Source organism: Lactuca virosa, chromosome 1 (assembly GCF_052849685.1).
Source record: "Lactuca virosa cultivar CGN04683 chromosome 1, Lactuca_virosa_CGN04683_v6, whole genome shotgun sequence".
NCBI lineage: Eukaryota > Viridiplantae > Streptophyta > Magnoliopsida > Asterales > Asteraceae > Lactuca > Lactuca virosa.
In genome coordinates this window covers 183,577,178-183,599,139 of record NC_136426.1, presented here as the reverse complement: position 1 = coordinate 183,599,139, position 21,962 = coordinate 183,577,178, and positions in this window count along the sequence as shown.

Below are 21,962 nucleotides of genomic sequence, written 5' to 3'. Positions count from 1 at the left end.
AGCAATTGTCGAGGACAATCTAAGGTTTACCAAAAATTGGTTGCTCAAGGACAGTTGGAAGTATAATGTTAATTCTGGAAGGACCATATTGACATAATCTGTAAGGAGGCAACTCTTGTTCAGAAGTGATAGTCAAAATAGAATATGGAAATGTTTCAAAGTTAGAAATTATTCAATCTGTGTAAGATTAGGAAACTTAATGAAAGAAGGATGTTTCCAAGGAGCTGATCTCCTTTGGAATGCTCTGTAATGATTGTTGTCAAGTCTTTCTGACTTTGTACATTATCATTAAGAGGATCAATGCATATAAGTTTAGAATCTAACAGATTTCAGTAAATGGCATGAATTTGGAATTCTTGCATTTGGAGTAAGGATTTGGGACTGTGAAAAGAGGATCATTGGAGTGATGTTCAATTGATCTATTTTACAAAGTAAAGATCATAGACAAACATAGTATGCATACTTGGTGTATGGCATGACTAGTGTTTAGAAAACATAGTGTACATGCTTGGATCATGGGACAACTATTGTTTTAAATTCAAGTAGAAAGTTGATAAAACTGAAACAATGAATAATGAGTAATCAGTATGGTGATAAATAAAAGTGTTTATTTATATTCATAGGGTTTGATACCATATTTGATTCATTTATTCTTGTGTTTCACTTTGCATGTTTTGACTTCCAGAATAACTAAGTCGCTCTTCCTGAATGATTAAGTTATTCAAACCATCCACAATCGGTCATATGTTGGAAGTAGATATGAATCAAGACTGTCATGGGTTGGTTTGTAGAGGTCCAAGTTGGTGGACAAAGTGGTGCTACAACACTCATGAGTGCTCATAAGTTCTGAGTATTGGATTCAACCCACGCTCATTTGAATCACTTCATGGATTTTATCATGAGTGATCATGAGACGATAATATCTTATATTCTTAAAACCTAGAGATATGAGTTGTTACTATGAGTTGGTTATACATTGATTGCACGAAAACGCATTGGTAACTCGATGTTATAAAACGTGCCATTGTGTATGATTCAACAAGTAGTAGAACAAGCCATATGATTCGAAGTTTATCCATTCCTTTTACCTTCGGGATAAAAGCGATATCTGTGGGCCCCTCGATGATTTAAAGATGATACATGTGAGTGCTTGGCCAAGCCAGGACTGATTTGATTTGTTCAATCAGTCAGTCATCATGAATCGGAAATCGGGAAACAACAAATGGACAGAGAGAATGATTGATAATCCATGTCTCAGTCCATATGATATCTAGAATGGAGGAATATATGATCCCTTATCTAATGGACAAGTCATTAACAAAGGTCAGAGTTCATCGACAAGGTCAGAGTTCGACAGAAGCTTTTGAGAGCTACGATTGCTGATCGGTTCCTGAAGTCATACGCAATAATAGTTTTAGACTTATCCAAGTGGGAGACTGTTGGATTAATGTCTAAGTCCATAACTATAATTGGTAAGACTTGACCCGACCCGACATAGTCCATTTGTGTTGCATGGCATCATGCATTTGGATAGACTATAATGAGAGAAATAACACTTAAGGTTGGTTAATATATTATAAGTTCTAATATATATTAATAAGGTTATTTAATTAGTATTGATCAAGAATTAATTTGGAATTAATTAAGTGATCAAAAGGAGACTAATTAAATATATGGGTTGATTGTGTAAATCATTCATTCTTATATATGTGGGCTTGTGATCCAAGATTCCTTATGTTGGACTAAGTCCATGGGGTGACCCATGGATACTCCATGGAGGTTAAAATCCATGGAGCATAAGGAATGGGTAAAGTTATGAGTTACATGGTGTAACCCTAATAGCCACCATATAAAAGAATCCCATGGCTCAAGAAATCGTGCACTAATGTGTGAGTGTGAGGGCTAGACGATTTCAAGGAGTGTTCAAGTTTCTCTCAAGTTATTCCAAGTGTATTTGGTGTTGTGTGAACCATTTGAGGTGTCACACTTGGGGCACTAGGCACTCAAGCTTCATGAAGACATTCTACATCAAAGAGGTATGTATTCTATCTTGTTATATTTATTGTTTTGTATGCTAGATTAGGATAATACCTTGGATGTTCATAATTGTATGTATAATAGAGAAAACATAGATCCAAGGTATTTAGAGTTGCATGTACAGTTAGGAGTGTTAGAATGCTCATAACCCAACAGCTCAATCAATGCTGAATTTCGCAAATCTACCTCTCTACCTTTGGGCTGAAGCTGTGTCTACTGCTTGCTTCACTCAAAATCGGAGTATCATCTATCGACGCCTCAACATGAGACCGTACGAAGCAATAAATGGTCGGAAGCCAACAATCTCATTTTTACATGTCTTCGGATGCAGATGCTTCATCAAGAACAACCGTGATCAGCTTACCAAGTTCCAATCTAAAGCTGATGAAGCCATTTTCCTTGGGTACTCTTCAAAATCGAAAACTTACAGAGTTGTTAACCGGAGAACTCGTGTTCTGGAAGAAAGCTTTGACATTACCTTCGATGACAACTTCGTCCAGAATTTTGGCCCTACTCACATTACAACTCACATTATGGAGTCCGATGCTCCTCCGCCAGGATGTCCGAAGCCTCAAACAATTCTTGAAGTTGACTTTGAAACTCTCTTTGGTCCTTCCGAAAATGCTCTTGATTCGGAATCTCGATCAAGAGCATCTCACATTCCAATTCCCTCTTCGGAAGCTCCTGTCTCTCAAACTGTCTCCAGTCCGATCCCAAGCCTATCTCCATTTGATTCTGATCCATTTCAACCTTCTCAGGTTGAGGGGGAGAATGCTAATCCCTCTCTTGAATCAAATGTGGATGGCTTCCAAGATGCAGCTGCTGATTTCGATGACTCCAATCCTCTCAACAATGATGAAAATGAAAAGTTCTTTGAGTTCCCTTCTGATGATGATGTCAACCTCTCTGGTTCAGAAGTTCAGGGGGAGCATCATCCCAACATTCAAACCATTTAGGGGGAGCAAATCAATTCCACTGTTGATATCGGTTCGTCGACCGCCCAAGAACTCCCACGATTACATGTTTGGACGAAGGATCATCCTCCGAACCAAGTAATCGGAAACCCCAATGCTGGTGTACAGACTCGTTAATCCTCTAATATTCAAAATGAGTGTCATTTCTCAGCATTCATATCCATGGTTGAACCCAAATCCATCAAGGAAGCATTGGAGCATGCTGATTGGATCACATCCATGCAAGACGAACTAGCAGAATTTGACCGAAATGAAGTTTGGACTCTCGTGCCTCCCCCTCAGAATCATCCCATTGCCGGTACAAGATGGGTGTTTCGCAACAAACTTGATGACGCAGGAGTGATCATTAGAAATAAAGCAAGGATGGTGGCTAAAGGATTCACTCAGATCGAAGGGCTCGACTACGATGGGACCTTTGCTCCTGTTGCACGACTTGAAGCCACCATAATATTTCTTGCTTATGCTGCTCATAAAGGCTTCAAAGTTTACCAAATGGATGTTAAGAGTGCCTTTCTTAACGGTGAACTTGACATTGAAGTATACCTTCAACAGCCCCCCCCCAGATTTATTAATCTCTCCTTTCCGAACTACTGTTATAAACTCCGGAAGGCTGTCTATAGACTCAAGAAATCTCCTCGAGCATGGTACGAGACACTTACTGATTTTCTCAAACGCTCCGGTTTTCAAAGAGGAATTCTCGATCCCACTCTATTCCGAAGATCCAATGGAAAGCATCTCATGCTGGTACAAATTTATGTGGACGACATCATTTTTGGATCTACGGATTCATCTATGGTTGCTGACTTTGCTAAACTGATGGTCAATCTATTCCAAATGAGCATGAATCGGGAGTTAATCTTCTTTCTTGGCCTCCAAGTCAAACAGACTAACCGAGGAATTTTCATTCACCAAGAGAAGTACATTTCGGAACTCCTCAAGAAATACTCCATGGACACCTGTGCCTCTGCAAAGGTACCAATGGGCTTCAGACACAAGATCTTTGCCGACCCTTCGGGTGTTCCTGTTGATGTAAAGAAATACCGCAGAATGATTGGATCCCTGCTCTATCTCACAGCAAGTCGTCCGGATATTATGTTCTCTACATGTCTATGTGCCAGATTTCAAGTCAACCCAAAGATGTCTCATCTCTTGGCTGTGAAACAAATCTTCTGATATCTTAAAGGCACAAAAAGTCTTGGACTTTGGTACCCAGCGAATGAGAGCTTCCTACTTCAAGCTTATTCGGATTCAAACTATGGTGGTCTTCAACTTGATAGAAAAAGCACTTCTGGTGGCTGTCAATTCTTAGGTGGTCGGTTGGTCAGTTGGTCTTCCAAGAAACAGAACTCCATTGCACTCTCTACAGCTGAAGCAGAATACATTGCTGCTGCCAGCTGTACATCTCAGGTTCTGTGGATGAAATCTCAACTCTTGGATTATGGTTACCGTTTTCAACACATTCCTATCTACTGTGACTCTGAAAGTTCCATTGCGATTTCCCACAATCTAATTCAGCACTCAATGACTAAGCACATTGATATAAGGTACCATTTCATAAAAGATCATGTACTAAATGGTAACATTCAACTCATTTTTGTTCCATCTGATGATGAGATTGCTGATGTCTTTACCAAGGCATTAGACGAAACCAAATTCAATGGGTTTCTAAACAAGATGGGTATGATGATACCATATCCTTAGTTCTTTCAAGAGACTTGTTCTCTTTGATAGACGTATTCGAAAGAAAATTAGTTCCAAACTAAACTTTTTCATCTCGGAACTACTTTCTCTCTGAATACATAGGATCATTTTACTTGTCTTTATTTCTGACCATCTCTTGAGTTTTGTATTTTAAGCTTTACAGTTCACCCTGATTGTTTGCCATTTTAAGTCCACATTGTCAATAGCACTCCGGAATTTTCAAAATGCTCTCCGGAAATTTCCAAGTGCGCTCCGGAATTTCAAAATGTTCTTCGGAATTTCAAAATGTGTCCGGAATTTCAGAAATCACTCCGGAAGGTCTCTAAATTTTCATCCCGGAATGTTTTTCACAACTTAATCTGGAACTCTTTAAAATCTCACTCCGGAATGCTTTCACAATTTCTCTCCGGAAGGTTTCTCAAATTTCAACCAGGAATGTTTTCCAAATTTTCCTCCGGAAACCTTAACCATCTCTCCGAAAGGCTGTCACAATCTTGTTCCGGAACCATTTTCAAATTCACTCCGGAATTTCTTTAAATTCACCTTTCCGGAATTTTTCAAAACAAACTGAGTTTCTGCTCCGGAATTTCCACACAAACTGAATCTCTGCTCCAGAATCAAAACTCACTCCGGATTATCTTCGCTTTCCGGACCTCTTTTCAAAACAAGTTTGTTCCGGAACACAATACTTTATCCTCCGGATCGTACTCTGTCCGGAACAACTCATCTGGAATACCAAAGGGCAATAAGGTGAAACGTTTTTCTCAACGGTTACTTTCTAGGAAGATCCTTATCCAATCCTCCTTGAATTGCGTGACACGATTGCACGCCCTCATGAAAATAGCCATCGAATCGCCAGTTGAGACTTCCATTTTTAGCCACAAATCACTTTACCTTTCACCTTCCTTGTCAAATCAACATCCCAAAATTCGTCCATCATTAAATGCGACCCATTTTCTCATTCGGATCCTCATCATTACTTTCACCGACCCGACCCAACACCCTACCTATAAATATCTTTCAAACCCCTCATTTACCTCTTTACGCGCTCAATACCTCCAAACCCTCGATTTCTCTCTGTGTTCTTGCTGTTCTTCAAGCTCTCATCTTCCTGCAACAATGGCGTCTCCACAGAACTCCACTCAAACTTCCCCAATCCCAAAGAAATCGATAGCAAAGAAGAAATCCTCCAAAGGTTCAAAAGGTTCCTCATCTTCTGCTGATCAATAACCCTTTCTGAGAGACACTACCCAATTGTTTTCCCTAAACCTACTGGATTATGATGAATCGATAAGAGTGATGATCGAGTTCATAGCAAATCACCCCATCTCCATTCCCCTCACCAAAATCCCTGAACCTCCACTACCACTTCATCACCTTCATCGCGCTTTCACCAGTATCAGATTCGTCGATGGTGCTCTAGAAACAACAATTATCGGTGACAGAATCGTTCCCATCTACAAATCGACCTTTCTCAAGACGATTGGTGTCAAAGCAAACCCAAGGGGTTTCAAAGTCGTTGAACCAACAACTGAAGAGTTTCAGACGTTCCTAAATTACATCGGGTACACCCAAGACTACAGGGCTAAATATTTCAAGAAGTCCGCTGTGTCCGGACTATGGACTGTTCTCATGCACTTCATCCTCAGAGGGATATCCGGAAAGCATGGAGGAATGGATACCTTAAGCAAGGATTGGCTCAACGTCATCTTCATTATCTACTCCGGACGTGACAATGTCGCGGATCTTCCGGAAGTCCTATGGAAAGACTTCTGCAAGTTTTCCACCAAGAGAAAGAACAATGAAATTTCGAGCCCTAGGTTCTGGGCACTGACTCTTCAACAGATCTTCAAGGATCTTTCGGAACCACTTCCGGTTAACACCATCCCTCCGGAGGTATGTGTCTCATTTAAACGTGTTAAGGCTTATAGGATTCCGGACCAATCCTCTTTTGGTCCGGTTAGACGTCTTCCGGACCACATGTTGGCCCTCATTCCTTCCGAGTCCCCTTATTTGAAACAACACTTAGAGACTTCGGTTGTGTTCGACCTAACACAACCTGCCCCTGTCTCTATTGAACCCATCTCGAAAGAGGCCAAACCTACTACGTCCGGACCTAAGATTAAGAAGCCAGCCAAGTGAAAGGCATCTCCCGCAGAGCCAAAGACCAAAAAGAAAGCCAAAGTTAGTGCCTCCTCTCAACAGGAAGGCACCCATGACATTCCGGCTGATTCTGGCCGTCCACACACCCCACCTATCCACTCATCCGAGATACCCCTCGATGTTTAAAAATCACTTGCACACACTCACGAGGAGTCTCCACATAATCCACCCTCTCCTTCCCAAAAAGGTGATGCCGGTGTTGATCATAGTTCCTTGCAGCCCCCTGGAACACACCCACGAGTCTCTTTTGATGATCTCATTATTTCTTCTACACACACACACTCCGGAACCACTGTTTAGGACCCCAAGCTTTCCGGAGCTGGAGCAGTCCCTCCTCCTCCGGATGCCCCAACTGGTCTGATACCCGGAAGGCGTACAGGATGACCAGGTGTTAATGATCCCCAATGGTAAGACTTTGTTAACAGGGCAGCATCCAAGCATCCAGATCTCACCAGAGCTCAAGTGGAGTCAACTCATATCTCCATGAGGAACAGGGCCATTCAAAGCAACATGCCATATGTCCTTCCTTCTTACGATGCTGCTGTAAATGAGCTCACTACGGAACTACCCCCCATTACAACTCATCAAATCATCTTCCATACCGATCCTGATGAAGAGGTTTCCGAAGAAGTCATGCTGGATGATGAAGCAAAGACCGTTCTAGACACCAATCTCGTGACTTCATCCAATTTTCAATCAAAGGCCTCTGTATCCAAGTCTGCCTATGACTTCGGATCCTCCTCCTCAACCACTCCGGACGAAGGTTCAAACTCAAAATTGCAAGAAGATGATGATGCAACCAAACCGGGTCCTTCCACAAATCCTTCCCCTCACCAACCTCCTCCGCAACACTAAGATTCCGATTCAGAATCATCTGTTGGTGACTATGTTGACCCCTTTTCTCTCCTCGAGATACGAACCAACGTCTCAGACACCACGAAGAAAGTGTCATCCATGGCATCATCCGTAACAGAGCTCAACACGAAACTGGATCAAAAAGTCTCCGGACTTGATTCCAAACTTGATGCCATTCTCCAGTCACTATCCCAGCAGTCCGGACCATCTGTTGCGGAACGCGAAGCTCAATTGGATCAGTTGATCTCCCTCCGGCTCAAGCATACAATAGAGGAAGTTGACACCAAGTACGACATTTTGGTGGATAATTATCTCAACACCATCACCTCCATGCTCAAGGTCCATGATGATCTGGTATCTGCCACTAACGACCTAATCAAGCAGACCCACGTTCATCATGAGAAGCAGATTCAAAGGCTGGAGAAGGAGATCCGGAAGAAGGATGAAATGAACATGATCATTCAACAAGTCCTCATCAAACTTCTTCGATCAACTTGGAATATTGTTGATGTTCCGAACCAGAAGTTTGATGAGATGATTGCCATCCTCAGCAACATGTTCAAGCACCTTTCTGATCAAGCCCCCACGGCCGAAGCCTACGATACTCTCACTCTTCAACTCTCCACAGGCCTTCAGAAAGTCTTCTCCAAATTCGATGATCTCAAAGAGACTTTACTGCTTGCACCGGTTCCAAAATCCATCGATGCAAGAGGGGGAGAAGGCCCACGCAAACCCTGGAAACCCGCATAAGAATTTATACTCCGGGATGAAGACCTAGATTCCGAAGAAGATGTTCAAATCGTCTCCGGAATGTTAGGGATCACTGAAGGAGAAGGAAGTGAAGATGAATTTGAATATGCTCCGGATGAAGCTCCTAAAGGAATTATTGGTCTTCAAGCTCCTAAGTTGACCATTCCAAAGGAAATGACAGAAGAACAGAAGAGGATATGGTCCGCAGTCTCTTAGCCATCCTCTCTTCCGAACGCTTTTCAAATGGCTGTTAAAATGGCTAAGGCAAAATCCGCCATGACCGCTCAAGCCTTCCGAGCCACTCCTTCAATGCAGCCTCCCATTCCGAAACCAATAATTTCTCTAATCGTCTAGGGCTCTCCCCTCCAGATCCCTGATGAAATTCCGGAAGAACCACTTCCTACTCCCTCTCCGGAATTTACGATTGATGAGAATATGAAGCTGGTTATAGATGCACTCCAAACAGACAAAGGGAAGAAACCAATGACTGCCGAACAACAAGCCTTTCACTCCGGACCTCCTCTCAAGCACAAACTTGGATGGTCTCAGGAGGAAATCCATCAGGCATTAGAGGACAGCATCCGGATCCAAGCTCTAAAGGACAATCCTGATCCGATGCGTGGCATCTCCCCTCTCTGCCGTGAATGCATTCTTCAGGCTCAGGAAATTGTTATGTGCCTCTATTACGAACTTCCCTCCAAAGACTCCGATCAGCTGGATCTTCCTCTCTCTCTCTCCATACAACAAATTCTACACCAAATTTGCTCCTCTTACCCAACTGACAATCCGGAAGTGATTATCCGGACAGAGCGAGAAAGGCTTAAAACTTTCTACGCAAAGAACGCTCAACCCTTCAAGGAAGTGTGGACAAGGAAGAGGATTACCAAAGTTCAGGGCTTCGGAAGAAAATTTTTGGTAAAATTTGAACTGAACTGTCCTCTTTTCCGTTTTCACCTTCTCCGGAAAAAGCCAACTCCCCGGACCGTTACTGATGCCGATTTTCCTTTAATGAATCCTAATGACATCCTCACCCTAGCTGCTTACTTCTGAGAAAATCAAAAGGATGACATCAGTTTGGGAGCTGACCACGCAACTTTGACCTTTCTAAAAGATTATGTTGCTGAATTCTGCTGATGTGATTACGAGCTTGCACACCTCTATGGAACTGGACAATTCGTTGCCAAAATCGACTTCGTTCTTCCGGAAGCTGAAACTATTGCAGATGGTCCGATTGAAGAACCGGTTCTAGGGTTTGTTTACACCACCAAAAGAACAAACAAGAAGGACTTCTTTCGAGTCCTTGACAAACACCTAGTTCCGACCAAAGCTCTTAAGAAGTTCATATCCCGGGCATCCAAGTCTGATGCTCCGGAACAGGTTAAGGCAAAGTTTGTAAGTAAGTTGGCATGGTACATTGCGGTGCGAGAATGGCTGTTCAGAGCATACACCTTCATCAAGGAAGAAATGAACTAAGATTGCTGGATTGCTAAGTTCACTTAGGGGGGATTGTTGGAACCTGAAAGTGAACCTCTATCAATCCTAAGTCCTTATTCCGAAGCGTGTACATTCCGAAGTGAAGAGTGGTCCGGAACCTGTCCGGACCAAGTAAGAAGATAAGAAGAATGAAGACATTCCGGAACTGATCCTCATGTCCGAAATGATGCTGATCCGGAATGAAGCTATTTTGTCTTATATGCATTTATTGTATTTATACTTGTATTGATGTAACGTTTCATAGGACTAAGTCTATAGTTGTATTCGGACATTCAGAATGTCAGAGTCATGTCTTTTGTCCGGTCCTATGTAATCTCTTTGGTTAATTTGTTGTAATATTCTCTCCTATAAATAGGAGCATTCAATACAAGTCAACTACGGATCTTTCACTCACTTTTGTTATTCTCCTTAAAGTTTACTTCAAACATTCTTCTTGTTCACCATTTATTATCTTTACTTTGATCAGTTATTCTCATTGCTTATTAAATGGCTTGATCATTTGCTGAAAACATTATCTAAGACTTGACTGGTCTTTCCAGACTTGACTTGAACATTCATTAGCAAGCAGACATTGATCTTAAGCATTCACTCAAGGTTTGAGTTCTCAAACCTTGTCCCTGCGCATAAGTAAGATCTTGTTCTCACAGTGGGCCGCGACTTCGGTCGAATCAGAAGAGGACCCGGGTCCGAGCTCGGAGGCGCCGCCGTGCGAAGGGTGTGTCGGATGCGCACTGGACCGCGGCTTCGGTCCAATCAAAAGCTGACACGAGGAGACACGCGGCAGCCTCGCATGCGAGGGGACGTGGTGGGTTCTCAGCTTTGCGATTTTTCCCGGTTTTCAACATTTTTTGATTTTTGTGCCCAAAACTTGCGAAATTCACAACTTTCGCATACGAGCTCCGTTTTCGACGTTCTTTATGTGCACGCATAGGTAAAATTGTACTCTATGACTTTCGTTTAGACTTCGTCGGCTAATTTTGACTTTATTTCTATTATTATTATTTTTAACAGACTGGGACAGGAAAATCCGTTAAAAATTCATAACTTCTTCATCCGACGTCCGTTTTTGTCTGTCTTTTTACCGTTGTACTACTTTTGACAAGAGCTTCAATTCTCATTTAGGTTGTGTTGGATAAAAATCACTCGATCTTTATTTCGAGTTTTTAGCTGTATATTGTTATACTGAAACTTAGAAAAATCATAACTTCCTCATACGAAGTCAGATTTTGATGTTTTTTTATGAAAGTTCTCGGTTTAACATATTCTACAACTTTCATTTAGATTGTTATGTCTAAAAAGCCTTTTATTGAAAAGTCACTTTTTACACTGAACAATGTTTTGACGGTTTTGTCGCGGATCTTCGATTGGTCATAACTTCTTTGTTATAATTCGGATTTTAGTGTTCTTTATATTTTTGGAAACCTTGTTACAATCTCTACCACTTTGTTCATCCCAATCGAGATTGTTTAATACTTTATTTTTGAGGGTCAATTATGTAAATGTACACAGTATGCTAAAATTTCTCTTTATTATTTTAAAAAGACTACAAATTGACCTATATTATTACATAGGTTTGAAATAACGGTTTGTTACAATAATGAAACATCTCCCAAGCTAATATTTCACCTCTTGCCAAGTTGGGACATCATTTCCTATGAGGAGTACATCATCAAAATACAAAACTATAAAGGTTACAACACTCCCACTAGCCTTGACATACACGCAAGAGTCATATTCACTTCTAGAAAATCAAAACTCTTTCACCTTTTCATGGAAGCAATGATCCCAGTACGATATGATTGTTGAAGTCCAGAGATAGAGTCTAAAGCTTGCACACCTTATTAGGATATTTGTTATGTTTAAAACCTTCTTTTTGAGTCATATAGACGTCCTCAGTAAGCCTCTCGTTAAGGAAAGGAGTTTCAACATTCATTTTTCTATACCTTATAATCATACAAGGCAACTATGGCAAGCACTATCCTAATTGATTTGATCTTAGCTACTAGTGAGAAAGTCTCATCACAGTCAATCCCTTTGGTTGGAGTATAGCCCTTTGCCCCCAACCTAGCCTTGAATGTGTCTTCATTCCATTACATGTCGGTCTTTTTCTTGAAGATCCATTACAACCTACTGTCTTTAGATCAAGTGTATGATCAAGAAAATTCCAAACTTGGTTATCGTACATGTACTGAATCTTGCTATTCATTGCCTCTTTCCACTGAGTAGCCTTAGGACTGGACATCGCTTCCTTGTAGCTAGTTGGTTCATCCAAATTTATTAATGTTTATCACTAATAAACACGTCCTAATCCGCAGTTATCTAAAATCCATAAAAATAGGGTGGCATACTAACCCTACTACATCAATGAAGAGGTAGTGAATTGTCAATAGGTACAATAGGAATTTCCTCATCAGGTTGAATGCTAGTGTCGACCAAAGTTTCCTCGTTAGTTGACTCTTGATTTTTTTTCAAGATCAATTATACTGCAACTATCCTCTTTGAATAGGAGCTCTTTCTCATGAAAGACTCCCATTCGAGTTAAAAATACCGCATTTTCATTTGGTATGTAAAAAAATTATCCAAATGATTTTAATGTGTAACTAATGAATGTACACTTCTTAGCTCTAGGCTCCAATTTTTCTTAGGTCTTACACCAAACAAGAGCATCGCAACCCCGGACCTTGATATGTGCGAGTGAGTGAGGTTTTTCATTCCATATTTACTGAGGTGTTTTGGAAACCTTTTTGGTAGGAACAAGATTTAGGATATGGGCATCAGTCTCTAAGGAAAACCCCAAAAATGATATAGGAAGTGAAGCTCGATTCATCATGGAATAAACCATGGCCACCATGGTTCGATTTATCTGCTCATCCACACCATTAAATTGTGGTGTCCGAGGAGGGGTCAATTGTGAAACTATTCCAAATTCCTTGAGATATTTGTTGAGATATTCATTGAACTTGATACTAAGATATCTCATGCCCTATCGAATCAGAGAGTCTTTATCTTCTTTCCCAATTGATTTTGTACTTCGTGTTTCAACTCCTTGAACTTTTCAAATCTTTTTGACTTGTGCTTAATCAAATAAACATAACCATATCTACTGAAATCATCAGTAAATGTCACGTAATAACGGTTAGCCTCTATTTTGGAGGATCTGAAGGGTCTACACACATCAGTGTTAATAATGTCCAACAATCCTTCCCCTCTTTCATGAGTCCCTATGAAAGGTGACTTAGTCATATTGCCTAATAAACAAGATTCACATTCATCATTCGACTATAGGTCAAGTGACTCCAACACTCAATGATTTTAGAGTTGGGTGATGCCCTTCTTGTTTGTATGCCCAAGAAGGCAGTGCCATAAGCATGATTTGTCTAAAATATTAGAAGAATCGATATTAAATACACCATTTCTCATACTATTCACACACACACACATAATAGTTTTATACACCTTATTACAAGGATAAGATTTAAAAATAAAGAAACCATTCATATAAACTAAAATTAAACCATTAACATTATCAAATGTATAATGAAATGCTTGTCTAAATAAAGCATGAAATGAAATCATGTTCCATGTTATATCAAACGAATAACAACAATTAATCAAATCTTTCCTAACACCACTATCAAACATAAGCTCATAAATCTCGATCCTTGTAACAGATGTAGTACGTCTATTTCCTATGATCAGGATTAACTCTTCATGCTTGAGTTACTCATGTTGCTTTAGTCCTTGCATATCTGAACAAATGTGAAAACCACATCTTGTATCAAAGACCTAAAAATTAGAAATTTGCGTGTTATTGTTTTCCATAATGTATATATTTGATGAAGAACCAAACACTTTGGCTTTTACTTCTTTTACCTCTTGGAGATATTTTAGGCAGCTTCTCTTCTAATGCTCCCTTTTCGCTGGGCGACAACCTTCCTTTTCTTCCCCTTGCCTTGATGAATAGCCAATACAGGAGTAGTAGCAGCACTAGTGGGATGAGTGGCATTAATGTCATTTAAGTTTTGTTCATATGATAAGTCAAGATAAACTGATCATAACAACTAGGAAAATAATTAAGAACCATATCAACGACTAACTCTTTGTCGAAATTCACATTGAGCTTCTCGAATCTTTCGACATGTCTTTGTATTTTGTGCACATGAGCATATTTAAATTCTCCTTCCTTTAGCTAATATGCCATTAAGTACTTGACGACTACAATGATTTGTTGTCATGCTTTCTTGTAAAACATTTACCAAGTTCCTGGTTCATTTCATATGGCTAGTAATCCTCATGATACTTTTGGAGTTCTAGCGACATAGTGGCTATCATGATATACGCAACCTTGGTTGCATATTCAACATTTTTATTATTGGCTTAGGTGTGTAAGCGAATAACTAAATTGGTATATACTTGAATTAAAAGCAAAGTCCTTTTGTAGAGAGAGGTTGATTTATTAGTTTATTATATGATTAATAAATAGGAATAAATAATTTATTAATATATTATAAGATTAATATATTAATTAGAAATAGTATTCATTAATTATAAATTGATCAGAAACTAAATGCAATTAAATTTGGGGTTAATTGGATTAATTAAAAGTGTAGGGACTTAAGCTTTAATTGTTCAATAGTTGAACAAGAGAAGTTCCAGAACCTTCCATGTGTTATGGACAGTTTTTATTTTTTTAAGGATTTTAGATTAATCCTTAAAGATAATTAAGGAGTTGGATAGTTACCAAATTTGAAATAATAGTATGATATTCAAATTAGGGTTTCCAAGGCTCCTTGTATCAACTATAAATAGAGCTCCTTGGCTCCTCATTTTCGGCCACTACTTCTACCAAAGGAATAGCCTGAAAATCATATTCCCTCTCATCTCTCCTTAATGTTGGGTTTTGAGCATTCTAACACTCCTATGGTGTACATGCAACCCTATAAACCTTGGATCTATGTTTTCTCTATTATACATGCAAATATTAACTATTCCAAGGTTTCATCCTAACTAGCATATTATGAAGCACCTATACTACAAAGTTCTAGTTAGATGACATACCTTTTGATGTAGCTTGATGTCTTCAAGCTTTAAGAGCTTAGCCCCAATAGTGTGGAAGCCTCAAATGGAATCACAAATCACCAAAACACCTTGGAAGAACTTGAGAGAATATGTATGCATACTAAAATCGGCCCACTCTTATTTTCACACACTTGTGCCAATTTTGTGAGCCAAGGACCCCTTTATATATTATGGAGGATTAGGGTTACATCCATGTAAACCCTAATACCCATGACTTTTCATTTACATAGGATCCATGGGTTAAAAGCTCCATGGACCATCCATGAAAGCTTAGCCCAACCTAAATGAACTTGGCCCATTCCATATATATAAGAGTCCATATTTAATTAGTTCTTTTTGATCACTTAATTAATTCTAAATTAATTCTTGATCAATACTAATTAAATAATATGATTCCATATTAATATATTAGAACTTCTAATTAATATAAATCATAAATATACTATTCTCAAAAGACTATCCATATAAATTGTGCCGGTGAAGTGCAACCCAAATGGACCATGCCGGGTCAGGTCAAGTACATACCAAATATAGTTATGGACTTAGACATTAATCCAACACTTAAGACTTCTTATTTTCTAGGGTTTGGGTACAAACCATCAGAGACATTAGATTTATGGTGCTTGCTTTCTAAGAGCTTTTTGAAGAAGGATTTTGTTGATTATTTGCAATAATAATCAAAAGGCATGTAAACACTAATCCCTTGTAATTTTCGATTATAGTAGGGTTTCATTAGGTTTCTTGATGTTCATAGATTGTTGTTATCAATAGATAATTTTTTTAAAAGAGCCAAAGCTCAGCAAACTTTATTAAAAAAATAAAAGAACAGATAAAACTTATATCAAGATAAGTTGCTTGTGAACTTAAGGGTTAAGTTTTTTCCACCACTTGTTTTAATTATAACCAATAAAACCGAACAATGGTATTAGAGCCATAGTTTTTTATTGGATTGTGCATAATAGTGAATAGATCAAAATTAGGTTTTATAGAAATTAAACCCTACTGGCCATGATTTTCGATTTTGCTAGGGTTTCTTGAAACCCTAGCCTCCCAAACCCTATTTTCGAAAAATGGGGGAGCTCCTTTAGAATTTTATCTTGTTTCCTTAATTATTATTTTAAAAGCCTTAAAATTTGAATAATTAAAACCTGATAAACCCAACCATAATTTTCAAAAATTAGAAGGGATTGGTTTTGGATTAGGATTAAATATGAATTATGTTATTAATTATTTAATTTAAATAATTATTTAATCCCTAGAAGATTTAATTAATTTAATTAATTGGTTAATTAAAAGATAAAGATAAATAATAACTGGTTTAATAGTAATTAATTAAAAGGTCTAATTTAGATAATTAATATTTAAACCTTGTATTTTGTCATTTCAACTAGGTAATCTTAGTTATCATTGTACAATGAATGAGAAGGCAAACGGACAACAAATTGTGTTGGTAATCCTTTTTGTATGGTATAGCCAAATCTTTTGAAGCCTTTTTAAAAAGTTTTAAAATACACCTTATATGTACTATTAAAAGTTTAATGACATAAAAGTACTAGATCCTTCTAAAAAATCTCACTCTAGTTACTTTAGGAGAAAATGTAAAAAGTATGTTAATCCTTGAAAATGCACATCATATTTTGATATGTCGTTAATGGAGCGAGTGTGGTAAACTGACACACTAATAGGGACTTTAAAGAGAAATGATGGGCATATCGAAAATTATCATTGGTAATGGAGTGCGTGTGGTTAACCGACACATTAATTGGAGATGATAAATGGCATCGAGGTTGCCAAGCGTGTTTGCATGGTTATTCACATCTTGTTTGTGATCCCCGGCATCCCAACCAATGAATAGAAGAGCATAATCCAAGATTAAACATGTTATTGATAAGCTTCAATGAATCTCAAATGATCTAGGAATTTCATAGATTGAAATTCGTGAATTGTTTTACCTACCTTCATAAATTCACAATAAGATTACAAAACCCCTATTCTTATTTGTGACTTGTTATATTGGATCTTAGCATTGAATATATATTATGGTTTAAAATATTAAGGAATTTATATCAACTAACTAAAATTTTCTTATCCTATAGATGTCTACTTCCAATGGTGATGCTTCTGCTTCTGAAACCTCAACCAAGAACAACAACTTTACTCTAATATCAATCCTCTCGAAAAAGAAACTAGTTGGTCCAAAATACATGAACTGGATGCGAAATTTCAATATGACTCTTCATTAGGAGGGCAAAGGATATGTCCTCGAAAAACCTTTTCTTGAAATCGATGAGTCAACTGCTACTCCTGAAGAGCTTGCCACTTATCAGAAACACTATAACGACAAAATGAAGGTCGCTTGCATCATGGTTGCAACCATAGTACCTGAGTTGAAAAAGTTCTACGAGGACTACTGGCCATACAAGATGTGCTTGGATCTTGTGGAAAAGTTTCATAAAAAAGCGCGACAAGAAATGTATGAGGTCCTCAAGGCATTGATGGCATGCAAGTTAAAGTAAGGAGACTTTTGTGCACCCATGTGAAAGGAATGCATAAATATGTGGAGTGTTTGGAAAAGTTTAATGTGTCTTTTGAGACAAAGTTGGTCATAGACATTGTCCCAAACTCTATACCTGCCAGTTATGATTAGTTCATCTTAACTTATCATTTGAACAACACAGAGACCACATTGTCCCAACTCCACAACTTGTTGTAAACTGCTGAGTCGGGGATGAAGAAGAATCAAGCCCCTTCTGCGAAAAGTTCTCATGTCCTTGACATTGGATAGAACAGAAGAAAGAAGAGGAAAGGTAATCCTTAATCAACCTGAAATGGCAAGGCCCATGCTGGAGGGTCTAGTAGTGGGTTGAAGGCAAGGCCCAATGTTGATATTTGGGTTGTATCTGATCCCAAGGAGGCCACATGCTACTATTGCAACAAAAAGGGCAACCAGAAAAGAAGCTATCGTAAATACTTGCAAGACATCAAGGATGGCAAGGTCAAGTCGTCGTTAACAAGTATATACATTATTCAAGTCAATAAATCACAACTTACTCATTCTTGGGTCCCTGATTCATGATGTGGTTTTGACATTTGTTCTGATTTGTAGGGGATAAGAGAAAGTAAGGAGGTGAAGCATGGAAGAATAAATCTAATCATGGGGAATAGGTGATCTTCACCTGTTACCAAGATTGGAACTTATGGGCTTATGCTTGGTGGTGATGTTAGATTAGATTTTATTAGTTGTTGCTATTCTTCAGAAATGACGCGAAACATTATTTATTTTAAAGCATTGTTCGAACAAGGTTATCGATATTCATTTGATGATGTAAATGGTTCAATTTTAGTTTATAAAAATGGTGTTATTATGTTTAAAGATTTACCTTGTAATGGTGTGTATGAAACTGTGATTTGTGTTGATAGCTTAGGCAATAATGTATTTCACACTGAATCATCTAGTGGTGTACACAAAGCATGCTTGTGGGATTGTTGTCTTAGAGTGTTGGAATCATTTAACTTAAGGTTCAATGATGAATGTGAGTCTTGTCTTTTGGGTAAGATTACAAAATCACCTTTCACTGAGTCTTGTGAAAGAGGTGGAGAATCAATTGGGTAGGAAAACAAAGATGCTCCGATATGACAGAGGCGGAGAATATCTTCATATCGAGTTCAACGACTATATTAAGGAATATGGAGTAGTTGCATAAATGACTCCTCCTAGGACACCACAACTTAATGGTGTGGATGAGAGGCGTAATCGGACCTTGTCAGACATGGTTGGTTCCATGATGAGTCGAGCATCCCTTCCTATTTCTTTCTAGGTGTATTCGATAGAGACAGCCGCCGAAATCCTTAATTTTGTCCCTAGTAAAAAGGTTGACCAAAATCCTCTCGAGATGTGGATAGGGAAAGTTCCCTCACTAGCTCACATCAAGGTTTGGGGGTGTGAAGCTTTCATTATACGAGAGAAATATGAAAAGCTAGAACCTAGAAGTAAGAGGTGTATTTTCATTGGTTACCCACATAAGTCTTTTGGATACTTGTTCTACATACCTAGTGAGAACGTGGTCTTTGTAGCTCGAAGGGGATTCTTTCATGAGAGAGAACACATACTCAAAGAAAACAGTGGGAGTGTTGTTGACCTTGAAGAGATTCGGCAATCAAGCAGTAAAGGAACCTTAGAAGACACTAGCTCTCAACCAGAGAATGAGACTCCTATTGAGCCCAGGGACAATTTATTACCTCTTCATCGATCCAGTAGAGTTAGCATGCCACCTACGTTCTATGGTTTCCATATATTGTCAGATGGTAACGTGTTTATAAGTAATGGTACACTAGTAAAATTAGATGAGCTAACTAACTACAAGGAAGCGATAGGCGATCCCTAAGGCTGCCAAATGGAAAGAGGCAATGGATAGTGAGATTCAGTCCGTATATGACAAACAAGTTTGGAATTTGGTTGATCATGAACAATGTTGAAAGACAGTAGGTTGCAAATGGATCTTCAAGAAGAAGACGGACATTGATGAGATGGTACACACGTTCAAAGCATGACTGGTTGCGAAGGGCTTTACTCAAACCTTCGGGGTTAACTATGATGAGACCTTTTCAACAGTGGTTAAGATAAAGTCTATTAGTATAATGCTTGACATAGGTGCCTTTCATGATTATCAAATATGGCAGATGGATGTCAAAACTGCTTTCCCCAATGGGAAGTTGGCTGAGTATGATTACATGAGCTAGCCAGAGGGTTTTGTACATGAAAAGTTTCATAATATATGTGTAAGCTTCAGAAATCCATTTATGGTTTGAAACAAGAATCATGCAGCTGGAATCTTTGCTTCTATGAGAAAGTCAGAAAATTTGGTTTCTCTAGGAGCGAGGATGAGTCCTGTGTGTATGTCAAAGATAGTGGGAGCATAGTAAATTTCCTACTATTGCATGTTGATGACATACTTCTTATGGGAAACTACATGCCGACCTTGCAAGAAGTGAAATCTTGGCTTGGGAAGTGTTTCGCCATGAAGGATCTAGCGGAAGCAACCTGTATTCTTCTGATAAGGATTCTGAAGGATAGAAAGAAAACACTTATTGGTCTTAGTTAGAGTATATACATGGACAAGGTACTAAAACGTTTTAGTATTGAAAATTCCAAGAAAGGGGAACTGCCTATCTAGTGTAATGTCAAGTTGAGTAATACCCAAAGCCCTAGTACATATGAAGAGATAAACTACATGAGTCGAGTACCATATGCTTTGGTTATATGTTCTATCATGTATGCTATGACATGTACTCGCCCTGATGTGTCTTATGCATTGAGCATTGCCAGTCGCTTTCAGGGAAATCGTAGCAGAGCTCATTGCACTCCACTAAGAACATTCTTAAGTATTTGTGAAGGAAAAAGGAAATGTTTATAGTCCTTGGTAGCAGTGATACATTGAGAGTGACTGGGTAGAGTGACGTCAACTTTTAGACAGATCGAGACAACTTATTTTCTTAGTCACACTGGGTGTTTTTGTTAATCCTTGGAGGGGTTACTTGGAAGAGTTCCAAACAGGAAAAAATGGCTTCTTCTACTTGTGAATCAGAGTATATCGCAGCGAGTGCGGCATAAAGGGAAGCGGCTTGGTTGAAGAACTTCACTGGTGATCTTTGTATAGTTTCGACCACTCAAGAGCTATTGGAACTATTATGTGATAATAAAGGTGTGGTTGCTTTGACCAAAGAAATCAAGGATAAAGGTAGATCCAAGCATATCGATAGAAAATACCATTACATCAGACATAGGTTTCAAGAAGGTCATCTCCTAGTGAAGAGAGTATCCTCAGAAGATAATCCTGCAGATCCTTTCACGAAGGCTCTTATTTGGGTTAAGCATAACCAACATCCTAGGAGCATAGGCTTAAGAGATGATATTAGTTTTAGTAGTTATTTGGTAGTTTGAAACTTGTAGCAAAATAAATGTAATTGATTTTGTTGATTAAATAGTAGAGATTATTTATGAGTATGGTTACTGCCTTTTTCAATTGTTTATTCTTGTGTTTCGCTTTGCAAGTTTTACTTACTGAATGGTTTGATTATTTGAAACTCCATAGTTGTTCATACTTTAGAAAGTAAGTAGTTGTTGGGTCAAAATATGGTTTATACTTTGATTTTATAAGAAAATGTACTTTTCCGTAATTTTGTGGCTGTGTACGGCCGTACACGTGTGTACGGCCACACACCCTGTGTACGGCCGTACACAGGGTGTGCGGCTGTACACACGTGTACGGCTGGAGGTCCATATAAATAGATGTAATGGGTAGAGGAGTGTACGGCCAGAAGAGAGAGAAAGGAGCTTTAGTGTGTGTTAATGTGTGTGAATCTTGTATTTGGATCTACATTCTAATTATCAAATAATACAAGATTCATCATCTTCTTCTTCTCCTTCTCTTCTTATTGTGATCTGGCATCATCCGTTTGATTGGGATTCCGCACCATTAAACGGATCTGATTGATACTCAAGCATTTTGGGGACTTACAATTGGTATCAGAGCAAATTGAGGGTCTTGATTATACAGAAGTCTATGCTCCGGTGGCGCGCTTGGAGGCTATTCATATCTTCCTCGCCTATGCTTCCTACATGAACTTCACCGTCTACCAAATGGACGTCAAGACGGCTTTCTTGTACGACAAGGTGAAGGAGGAGATTTATGTTGACCAACCTCCTGGGTTTGTTAACTCAAAACTTCCTAACCATGTCTACAAGTTAGACAAGGCTTTGTATGGGCTGCATCAAGCTCCCAGAGCCTGGTATGCTACCCTCACACAGCACTTGCTCAACCATGGCTATTCCCGCAACACTATCGATCAGACCCTATTCATCAAGCATGTCGGTCCAGATCAAATTCTTGTCCAAATATATATGGACAA